Here is an 11,842-nt window from a genome sequence, read left to right as displayed (position 1 = left end):
CTTGGGGCCTACAAAGCTGGAATAATCTGGCCCTTTCTCACTTTTGCAGTCTCACCTCTCTCTTCATACCCTCATTTACCACTCCCTTCCCCGCCCCTTCAATGCCATTAATGTGTGTACGTGTCATTTTGTTGGTTTATGTGTTTTTTTTTTTTTTTTTTTTTCCGAGATGGAGTCTCGCTCTGTTGTCCAGGCAGGAGTGCAGTGGCTCAATCTCGGTTCACTGCAACCTCCGCCTCCTGGGTTCAAGCGATTCTCCTGCCTCAGCCTCCCGAGTAGCTGGGATTACAGGCATGCGCCACCACGTCTGGCTAGTTTTTTTGTATTTTTAGTAGACATGGGGTTTCACCACGTTGGCCAGGCTGGTCTCGAACTCTTGACCTCAGATGATCCACCCGCCTTGGCCTCCCAAAGTGCTGGAATTACAGGTGTAAGCCACCGCGCCTGGCCAGTTCATGTGCTTTTAACGTTAGTCCTTCTGCAGTCGGTTTTATTTTACACATGAGGTATGATTCTGTCCCAGCCTCACCTGTACACTTCCACCTCACACCCCTGATGACAGCTCTCCAGCTCTGTTGGCCAGTGGTCAGTTCTCAGAGTATGTCCTGTTTTAAACTTTCAAGGATGCTGATCCCACCTTGCACCTGCCTTGCACCCATTTAGTTGTGTGGTTTCCTTGTGCATTTCCTTGTGCATTGTCTGTGAGCAGTGGGAGGGCAGGAGCAATGTTGGACTTGATCACTGCTCTATCTCCAGTGCTTGATAAGAACTTGTTGAATAAACTAAACATGCCTAGTAATGGGTAAAGTTGCTAGGGCTCAAGGAGAGGGCAGGGCTGGAGGTGGCAGTGGATGGATTTTTAACACACAGCTAGCACACTGAAGCTACAGTGTAGCTGAGAATGCACAGGAAGGAGCTTAAAGGCTACAAAGCTGGGTGTCTGTTGCTAGAGGTGACTCCACTCTCAGGGCTTTAAGGGGTAACCCCGCAGGCCACCCACCCTCCACCACCCACCTCAGACCTCAGCTGTGCTCTCACTGTGGCTGCGGGCTGCGGGCTGCAGACGCTGCTGGTCCCAAGGAATCCTTTCCACTGCCTGCCTTCCTGCCTGCCTCTAATCTCCAGGCCAAGTTTCCAGCAGAAGAGAGGCTTCTATGATACCCAGAAGTGATCTAGTTTTGTTTCTGTCCCTGACTCTCTCTTTCCCTCTCTCTCTGGCCTTTAGCTTTTCAATCTGTAAAATGGAGGCATTGGACAAGAGAACCCTCACCAGCTTCAACATTCCTTGACTCAGTTTCTAGAAGATGCTGCCTGCTTATCACGGAACTGGGCAGAGTTGGGCACTAGTCTCTCATGCTGCCTACGTTTGCATCCTGTTGGGTTGTATGTTGGGGAAACCAGACGAGTCAGAAATCAGGGTAGGGAGTTTGCTGGTGAGGGCTGGAGTGGCGCTTAGAGTGGGGAGCCCAGTGGAAGAGAAAGAGAGAACAAGGGAAAATACAGGAGAATAAAAAGAATCAAGTGACGTGTGTTCTCCAGAAAAGCATCTCCCCGTCCTGGGATGGACTCACCAGATGTTCCCCAGATGTTGCTGATGATGGGAAACATCTCCCTCTGGGATCCCAAGTAAACTCTTCTTATTCATGGGGAAAAGAAAGGTCTGTTCCAAAGCATTAAGGGTGGGGTCTGGAGCAGCATCCATCTGTGACTATGGCACATATATAGGCAGAAACACACCCACATATCCTCAAGGAATTTCTGAATACTTGGAAGAGTCCTAAGTTTCTCCAACATTCAGCATCCATGAACCACCAATTTTAGGTAAATAAAAATTATCACAAGTTTTAAATAAAATTTTTTAAAATTAAAAATTAATGCTTTATTCCCATTAGTAAAGCTAATTTCAAAGGAAACTAACAATATTAAATATGACAAAATTGAGAATTGACCAGATCCACTGTAAATTGTTCAGGCTGGAGTGTAGTGGCGTGATCTCAGGTCACTGCAACCTCCGTCTCCCAGGTTCGAGCAATTCTCCTGCCTCAGCCTCCCAAGTAGCTGGGACTACAGGCACATGCCACCATGCCCAGCTAATTTTTGTATTTTTAGTAGAGATGGAGTTTCACCATGTTGGCCAGGCTAGTTTCGAATTCCTAACTTCAAGTGATCTGCCCACCTTGCCCTCCCAAAATGGTGGGATTTCAGGCATGAGCCACCATACCTGGCCCATCGTACATTGTTGATGGGAGGGTGAATTGACACGATCAGGGAACTGAGCAGGTTTGGGCACTTGAGTTAATGAGGGTTATAATTGGAAACTATTGGAAATAATTCCACTATTCAGTATATACCCAGGAGAAACAAGGCGCTTATACACACCAAGAGACATTTAAAAGAATGTTATAGCAGTTTTATGTATGTTTTCAGCCCATAACTGAAAACAACACAAATTCCACTAATAGGTAAGTAAAAATTAATTGTTATCATATAATGGGATATTACACAACAACGAAAAATAACTTACTATTGCTTCATACAATACTATGATTTGAATGTCCCCGCCAAAACTCAGATTGAAATTTAATTGCCATTGTGTCAGTATTGGGAGGTGAGACCTTTAAAAGAGGAGTAACTATAATTCCACTTATTTATATTAAATTTTAAAGCAGGTGAATTAAAGCACAGTGATAGATAATGTTGCCTTGGGGATATTGCTGGGAAGGGGCACAAGAGCCTTCAGGGATGCTAGAGATATTCTATATCTTGATCTGTGTAGCAATTGGGCAGGTATACACATGTGTAAAGATTCAAGTTCCTTACTGAAGATTTGTTCACTTTAAGTTTTACTCTGATTTTTTTTTTTTTAAAGAGAGGAGAAGTTAATGTCAATCACAGTGCCATTACTGTGAAAAAGGAGCCAGTGTTTTCAGCCTTTCACCAGTAATCTACATCTAGACCAGTGAGGTATATCTGGGGTCCACAGGTCAGGTTCCGCTGTTTGGTTTCTCTTCATCTAAGTTAGTGTGATGGTCTGGAGAGTTTTCCAACACCTACAGCCAATTATCTGATTCTCCAGACACGAGCTGGGTGTTCAACAATTCAACTTTAACACTAACGTCCCAGCATTAGTGCAGACCCCACAGCTTGAGGGCTCAGTCCCACAAGACTGACCATTCCTCTCAGACACCAGTCACAAGTTCCAGGCCTATTGTACTTCTGACCAACCAGCTATAAAGCTGGAGTTCCCGCAGCCCCCTCCTAAGTTTCCATAATTTGCTGGAATGGCTCACAGAACTCAGGGAGATGCTTTACTTACCACTTTATTATAAAGAATACGAACGAAGAGCCAGACGACGAGAAACAGATTAAGGTTCAGAAGTGTCTGGAGCACTGGGGTCTGCTTCCCTCTTGGCATGTGGATGTGTTCCCCAGCCTGGAAGCTCATTCAGTCTTATTGTTCAGGAGTTTTTGTAGAGCTTAATCTCTAGACCCCTTCCCCCTCCTGGAGGTTGATGGGTAGAGTTGAAAGTTTTAGCCTTCTAATCCCTTGGTCTTTCTGGTGACCAACCTCATTCTGAGGCTAAGGGCCCCACCCTTAATCTCTTTATTCTAATAGCATAGACTCAGGTGTGATTGTAAGGGGCTCCTGATGGATAAATCCTGTCACTCAGGAAACTCCAAGGGAAATTCCAAAGGAACTCTGAACAAGAAAGTAGGGACAAAGACCAAATATATTTCTTATTTTGCCACAGATGGGTAAGAATTTTATTCCATTCATGACTCTCAAGTGCAAGGAGCTTCAAGTTATTTTTCATCTAAGAGTTTCATAGTTTTCGCTCTTACATTTAGGTCTGTAATCCATTTATAGTTAAATTTTGTATGATAATAAGGTAAGGGTCCAACTTCATTATTTTGCATATGAATAGCTAGTTTTCCGAACATGATTTGTTGAAAAGAATTCCCGCCCCCCCAACCCCGGCCAAATCAAATCTGAGCAGCTGAGTCTCAAGGGGAACTTCCCCTTCAGTCAGCAGAGACACTCTCCTGTGTGCCATCCCAACCCCACCCCTCTGAGGTCTATCTGAAGAATGGGGATGCCTTTTCCTGTCTAGGATGACCTAGCTGTCTGATTTTCAGTCCCTACTGTCTGCTTGTGGCTAATATTCTCCTTCTCCAAGCCCATGAATCCACTGAGCATAGAAGATGGGCCCTGCTATTTCTGAGCTATCCTTGGTTGTGCAGAGGGAAGGGAAGACTCTTATGAGGCTGCGAATAGGGACTAAGGTCGTGGCTTCTTAGGGGGCTCAAACATTCCTCTCTGGACAACCCCACCCCAACTACTTCCTCCTCTCTATAGTCCTGAGGGGAATTCTGCTCCTCTCCACCTTGCCTTTTACTCTTCCCCCTCCTCAAAGGAACTCCCCTCTCTAGGCCTTCATCTTGGTTGGAGACCCACTCCAGCCCTCTCAACAGGCTAAGGCAATTGGTCTCAAGTTCTAACCCCTGACCATCAGCATCAGCATCAGCATCACCAGAGAAGCTGTTAGAAATGCAGATTCTTGGGTCTTTCCTAGACCTACTGAATCAGAAATTCTGCAAATGGGGCCCAGCAACCTGGGTTTTAACAAGCCTTCCAGTTGATTCTTATGCACATCAAATTTTGAGACCCACTGAGCGTTGCATTGGAAAGCAAAAACGCGGAAAGGAGACTGTCTTAAAGCACATTTCTTGAACATTCTTATTTATCTAAATTGGAAGACTTTTGTGCATAGATCTGTAGGTTAAAAATCCAAGCGGTTGAGTTCTGGGTCAAAGGAGTTTGAAAGTCATTGCCAAATCACCATCCCAAAAATTGCACCAATTTCACTCTCAACCAATAGTGTCTGAGGGTGACTGTTTCCCAACACCCTCCCTGGCACTGGGTGCTATCAAACTGTGAATCTCTGCCAATCTGATAGGAGAAACAAATCTTACTGCTTCAGTCGGCATTTCTCTTTTTACGAGTGAAGTTGAGGCTTTTAAAAACCATTTCTATTTCTCAGTAAACTGCTGGTTTATATTCCTTACTCATTTTGTATTGAGTTGCTTTAGGTCTTTGAGGATGAAGGAGGTGAGCTTGTCTGTCTGTTACACAGTAGCACTTATTATTGGTTTGTCTTTCACCTTGCTTTATAGAATGCTTTACTGTACAGAAGTCTTTTTTTTTTTTTTTTTTTGAGACGGAGTCTTGCTCTGTCCCCCAGGCTGGCTGGAATACAGTGGCACGATCTCGGCTCACTGCATCCTCAACCTCTAGGGTTCAAGCAATCCTCCCACCTCAGCCTCCCAAGTAGCTGGGACCACAGGTGCACACCACCACACCCAACTCATTTTTTTTTAAATTACTTGTAGAGACCAGGTCTTGCTATGTTGCCTAGGCTGGTCTTGAACTCCTTGGCTCAAGCAGTCTTCCCACCTCACCCTCTCAAAGTGTTAGGATTACACGTGTGAGCCTAAATTTTTATATAGCCACATTTCATAAATGTTTACTTTAGGGATCCTGGATTTTATTTGCTGAATTCTTTATCATAATATTATAAATAAATTTACTTATTGTTTCTCTATGGTCTTATGGTTTTATTTTTAATATATATCCTTTATCCACCTGGAATTTATTTTGATTTAGGGAATAGTGTTCCCATTATATTTTTCCCCCAAATAGGTAGCTAATTTTACTACCACCTTTCTCTACTAATTTAGAATGTCACCTTAAACATAAACTGAATTCTGATATGTGTTGGGATCTATTTCTGATTTTCTATTCTGGTTTACTGAGTTGTCTATTTCACCTTTGGGTACCAAATTGCTTTACAAATTATAATTTCATAATATTTTTATCATCTGGTGGGTCTAGCCTCATCTTGTTGCCTTTCTGTTTCAGGGCTTTCCTGGCTCTTATTTATTTCCTCATTTGGTTGTCATATAATTTTTGACAAGTTCCTCACCTGACTAACAAACAGATCCTATGGGTATTTTGATTAGAGTCACAGTGAATAAATGGATTGAGAAAGCACCGACATTTTTTATTTTTAATTTTTTAAAATATGGAGTTGAGGTCTTACTATGTTGCTCAGGCTGGTCTCGAATTCCTGGCCTCAAGTGATCCTCCCTAAGTTCTGGGATTACAGATATGAGCCACTGTGCCCAGCCAACACTGACATTTTTATAATATTGAGTATTTCTATTCAAAAGCACAGAATAGCCTGGGCACAGTGGCTCATACCTGTAATCCCAGCACTTTGGGAGGCTGAGGTAGGCGGATCACCTGAGGTCAGGAGTTCGAGACCAGCCTGGCCAACATGGTGAAACCCCGTCTCTACTAAAAATACAAAAATTTGTCGGGCGCGGTGGCTCAAGCCTGTAATCCCAGCCCTTTGGGAAGCCAAGGCTGGTGGATCACCTGAGGTCAGAAGTTCGAGACCGGCCTGGCCAACATGGTGAAACCCCGTCTCTACTAAAAATACAAAAATTAGCCAGGCGTGGTGGCAGGCGCCTGTAATCCCAGCTACTCGGGAAGCTGAGGTAGGAGAATCGCTTGAACCCGGGAGGCGGAGGTTGCAGTGAGCCGAGATCACGCCATTGCACTCCAGCCTGGGGCACAAGAGTAAGACTCCGTCTCAAAAAAAAAAAAAAAAAAAAAAAAATTAGCCAGGCATGGTGGCGGGTGCCTGTAATCCCAGCTACTTGGGAGGCTGAGGCAGAAGAACCACTTGAACCCCGGAGCCAGAGGTTGCAGTGAGCTGAAATCACACCACTGCTCTCCAGCCTGGGTGACAAGAGGAAGACACTGTCTCAAAAAAAAAACAAAAAACAAAAAACACAGAATAGTCTGGGTACAGTGGCTCACACCTGTAATCCCAGCACTTTGGGAGGCCAAGGTGGGAGGATCACATGCATCCAGGAGTTTGAGACCAGCCTGGACAACGTAGGGAGACCCTGTCTCTACAAAAATTCGAAACTTTGTGGTGTGTGGTGGCATGTGCCTGTAGTTCCAGCTACTCAGGAGGCTGAGGTGGGAGGATCGCTTGAGTCCAGAAGGTTGAGGCTGCAGTGAGTCGTTATCATGCCACTGCACTCCAGCCTGGGAGACAGAGTGAGACCCTGTCTCAAAACAAAACAAAACAAAATAAAACAAAAAACAAAATAAAACAAAAAACAAAAGCCCAGAATAGAATGTTCTCTGTATTATTTTATTTATTTTTATTTTTAGAGACAGGATCTCACTTTGTTGCCCAGGCTGCAGTGCAGTGGTGGGATCATAGCTCACTGCAGACTCAAACTCCTGGGCTCAAGCAATCCTCTTACTTTAGTTTCCCAGGTAGCCGGGACTACTGGCGTGCACCATCACATTTGGCTAATTTTGTTTATTTTTAGTAGTGGTGAGGCCTCACTATGTTGCCCAGGCTGGTCTTAAACTCCTGAGCTCAAGCCATCCTCCTGCTTTGGCCTCCCAAAGTGCTGGGAGCACTTTGCCCAGCATTCTGTATAACTTTAATATTACCTTTGTAAAGGCCCTTATATGTCTTTTAAATATTTTTCTAAATATTTTGTCTTTTTGATTGCCATTATAACTGTAATTTCTTTCTATCCTATATTTCTGATAGATTATATATATATATATACGTATATTATATATATAAAGTAAAGTAAAGGAGAGCTACTGGGTTTTGTATATGAACCTTGGAAACTGCCATCATCTTTATTTATTTATTTTTTTGAGATGGGGTCTCGTGCTGTTGCCCAGTGGCACAATCTTGGCTCACTGCAACCTCTGCCTCCTGGACTCAAGTGATCCTTCCACCTCAGCATCCCTAGTACCTGGCTCCACAGGTGCTCGCCATCATGCCTAGCTAATTTTTGTATTTTTTGTAGAGACAGAGTTTCGCCATGTTTCCAGGCTGGTTTCGAACTTTTGGGCTCAAGAAATCCACCTGCTTCAACCTCCCAAAGTGCTGGGATTACAGGAGTGAGCCACCGCACCCGAGCCATCCTGAATTACTGTCTCTCTAATAGTTGTGAATTTTCCAATCACATCATCTACATGTAAATTTGCTTCCTCTTTCCAATATTTACATCACATTTCTCTTTTTTGTCTAATTACACTGGCTTGAACTGCTAGAGCCATGTTAAATGATAATGATCATGATGGCTGCTTTCACCTTGCTTTTTATTTTTTGGCTTAAAACAATATTTATTCTCTCACAGTTCTGGAGGCCGGAAGTCTTAAGTCAAGGTGTTGGCACTGCTGTTTCCTTCTGAACGCTCCGAGGGAAAACCATTCCCTGCCTCTCTTGCAGTTTCTGGTGGCTGCCGGCCATCCTCGGCATTCCTTGGCTTGTGGCCACGTCCCTCTGGGCTCTGCTCTGTGTTCACGTTGCCTTCTCCCCTGTGAGCCTTTTCTCCTCTTCTCTTCTGAAGACACTTATCATTGGATTTAGGGCCCACCTCAATCCATGATGATGCCATCAAGATTGTTAACGGAATTACACTCGCAAAACTCCTTTCATACATTCACAGCTTCCAGGAGGACATTATCTTTGGAGGCACTACCTTCAACCTGATGCCTTTTCCTGAAATGACTTTTTTCTTTTTACATTTGGCTACTGTGGTATAAACTGTTGTCCCATCCAAATGACCTGACATGCACCTGAAACGTGTTTGAAAACGCAACGTTTGTTAGTGCAGTCAGCTCTCCTCTGGAGCCTTTCAGCTAATCTGTCACCTTATAGCTCTTGGTTTGATTCTCCTCTTACCTGGGTATAGGATGTGCCCACAATGTCAGGCCTTTTCGTTCTCTCTCTATATGTAATTTTTTCTTTCAATAGCTTGTGGGGTACCAGGGGGTTTTGGTTTCATGGATAAATTATATAGTGGGGAAGTCTGAGATTTTAGTGCATCTCTCGCCCAAGTAGTGTACATTGTACCCAATATCTGTCACCCCTTTTCCACCCCCCCCACTTCTGAGTTTCCAAAGTTTATTACACCACGCTGTTTGCCTTTGTGTACCCACAGCTTAGCTCTCACTTATAAGTGAGAACATACAGTATTTGGTTTTCCATTCCTCAGTTACTTCACTTAGAATAATTGCCTCCAGCTTCATCCAAGTTGCTGCAAAAGACATTATTTCTTTCTTTTTTATAGCTGAGTAGTATTCTATGGTATATATACCACATTTTCTCTATCCACTCATTAGTCGATGGACATTTAGGTTGGTTCCATATCTTTGCAATTGTGAATTGTGCTGCTATAAACATGCATGTGCAGGTGTCTTTTTCATATAATGACTTCTCTTCCTTTGTGTAGATACCCAGTAATGGGATTGTCAGATCAAATGGTAGATTTATTTCTTTAAGAAATCTCCATACTGTTTTCCATAGACGTTGTACTAATTTACATTCCCACCAATAGTGTATAGGCATTCCAATCTCACCACGTCCCACACCATCATCTGTTGTTTTTTGGCTTTTTAATAATGGCCATTCTGGCTAGGGTAAGGTGGTATCTTACTGTGGTTTTACTTATTTCATTGTTATTATTATTTTTTGAGACAAGGTCTCACTCTGTCACCCAGGCTGGAATGTGGTGGGATAATCATGGCTCACTGCAGCCTTGACCTCCCTGGCTCAAGTGATCCTCCCACGTCAGCTTCCTGACTAGCTGGAACTACGGCACATGCCACTATGCCCCACAAATTTTTGAATTTTTGTAGAGACAGGGGGTCTCCCTATGTTGCCCAGGCTGGTCTCGAACTCCTAGATGCAAGCGATCCCAAACTGCTGGGATTACAGGCATGAGCCACCACACCTTGCCTAAACTAGATTCTTCAGATGGATACCACTCTTGCTCCTGTTTAATTTTTTTTTTGGTCTCATTTCACATTTTTATATTTAATTTAATTTTGGCTGATGGTAACATTGCAGCCTCAGCTTAGTATTTTCTGGTACACCTCGGTTTGTATTTTATTTTTACCCTTTCTGAGTTATTTTGGCAAAGATGCATCTCTTGCACACATCATACACTTTTTAAGACACTTTTATCACTCGATGTGAGAATCATTTTTCTATCATGAGTAGTTTTATCCCATTTACATGTGCTGATATAACTGACATATTCGCCTTAACTGTGTCTTCTTATCTTGTTTTCTATTTAAATACTGCTTGTGTTTTCTATGTTTTACCCTGTGTATTTTTGTCTTCTTTGGTATGCATGTGTGTGTGCCTATATGTTTGTATTTTTGTCTGATTATTTGAAGGTTTATAAGTCTGTTTTTAATATTTCTAGTGGTTGCTTTTATATCAATTTATTTCTCTGCCAAGAGAAGAAAACATTTGGATGTAGGAAAAGAGTTGTATTCTCAAAGGCTAAGCTTTGGCACCACAGTTCTGTCTTCAAAATCTTGATGTCTTTTTCTCAATATGAAAGAGGTTGATAGCCTTGCCCAGAAGCCAAAAGTTCAGGGTAATCAAGATACTGAATGTGCCACTGAGATGCTGCTTGAACTAGCCACCTACATGAAAGAGCTATCAGTACCACAAAGGGATGCTGTATCTCATCTCTTCTTTCAAAACCTCATGTGAATATCTTTCCTTCAGCAACCAGCATACTTTGTTCAACAGTGTCTTTGACTTACTGTCCATTTCTCTACACAGTATTCTGAGAAGACATAATAGGAGAGGCCATGAATTGAAAGCATTGACTCTTCTTGCTATTTGTTTCTATATATATCGAGATTAGGAGCCAGATTGTTGCTTGACAGCTGGTCTTTGTGAATACAGTGGTGTATGGTTGACATTCAGCTGCAAGTTTTTTTTGTTTTTTTGGTTTTTTTTTAAATCTGTGAATTGATGCTGGTTGGTCAGTCAGTATACCAAAAGATAATAGTACACTTAAAACCAGGATGAGGCGGCTCTGCCTATGGAGTAGCCATTATTTTATTCCTTTACTTTCTTAGTAAACTTGTTTTCACTTAAAAAAAAAAAAAAAAAAGGCTTGTTTTAGGAAGCCTGATTTTAGGAAGGCTTGTTTACAAGGGGACTATTTACAGTCTTGCAGATGTAGAAGTATGCCAAGAGATGATACAATAAACTGGAGAAGCAGTAGCATAGCTGTTACCACCAACAGGCCTGAAGAAAAAAAGGGTGGAAGGTGTCATTAGAAGGGAGAGAACCGATAGAGTGGACTGTCTTGGGAGGACCAGTGGCCTCCTGTTGAAGGATGCATCCAACCCATGGTGACTCACAGGCAGGAAGCCAGGGAATTAAGTGCCCTGATCTCACTCTCTTCCTTCTCCATTTCCTGCTGGGGATTGCCATTGCCGAACCCAACTGGGAGCCAGAAGCTCATTCATCTAATCTTGCAAAGGAATTCGGTGATAAACAGCATAAAAAGTTAACAAGCACATTTCCCTCATGTGTCTTGAAAATATGTGAAGAGCTGACTCATACTCCACATACCAGTGGTGCACCCATTAGCAATGTTTGCAACTATCAGTGATGAAAAACAAGTTACAGTGGCTTTAAACATAGAGGGGTTGACTTCTATACTATAGCAGGAAGTCTTGAAGTAGGCAACAACTGACATTCAGTGGCTCAATAATGGCAGTGCGGATGTGCCTAGAATTATGTCAGCTTTTACCTTGTACTGGTTGCTTCATATTTGCAAGATGGCTGCCCAGCCCCAGGCATGGTCAACTTAGGAAGAAGGAGGGAGAGAGGTACCAGTATGTATGCCTAATTATTAAGAAAACAAAAATTTTCAAGAAGTACCCTCAGCAGACTTCCCATCACATTTCATTGATCAGAAT

The sequence above is a fragment of the Pongo abelii genome, chromosome 2, assembly GCF_028885655.2.
Source record: "Pongo abelii isolate AG06213 chromosome 2, NHGRI_mPonAbe1-v2.0_pri, whole genome shotgun sequence".
NCBI lineage: Eukaryota > Metazoa > Chordata > Mammalia > Primates > Hominidae > Pongo > Pongo abelii.
Note: the sequence above shows the minus strand (reverse complement) of the source record.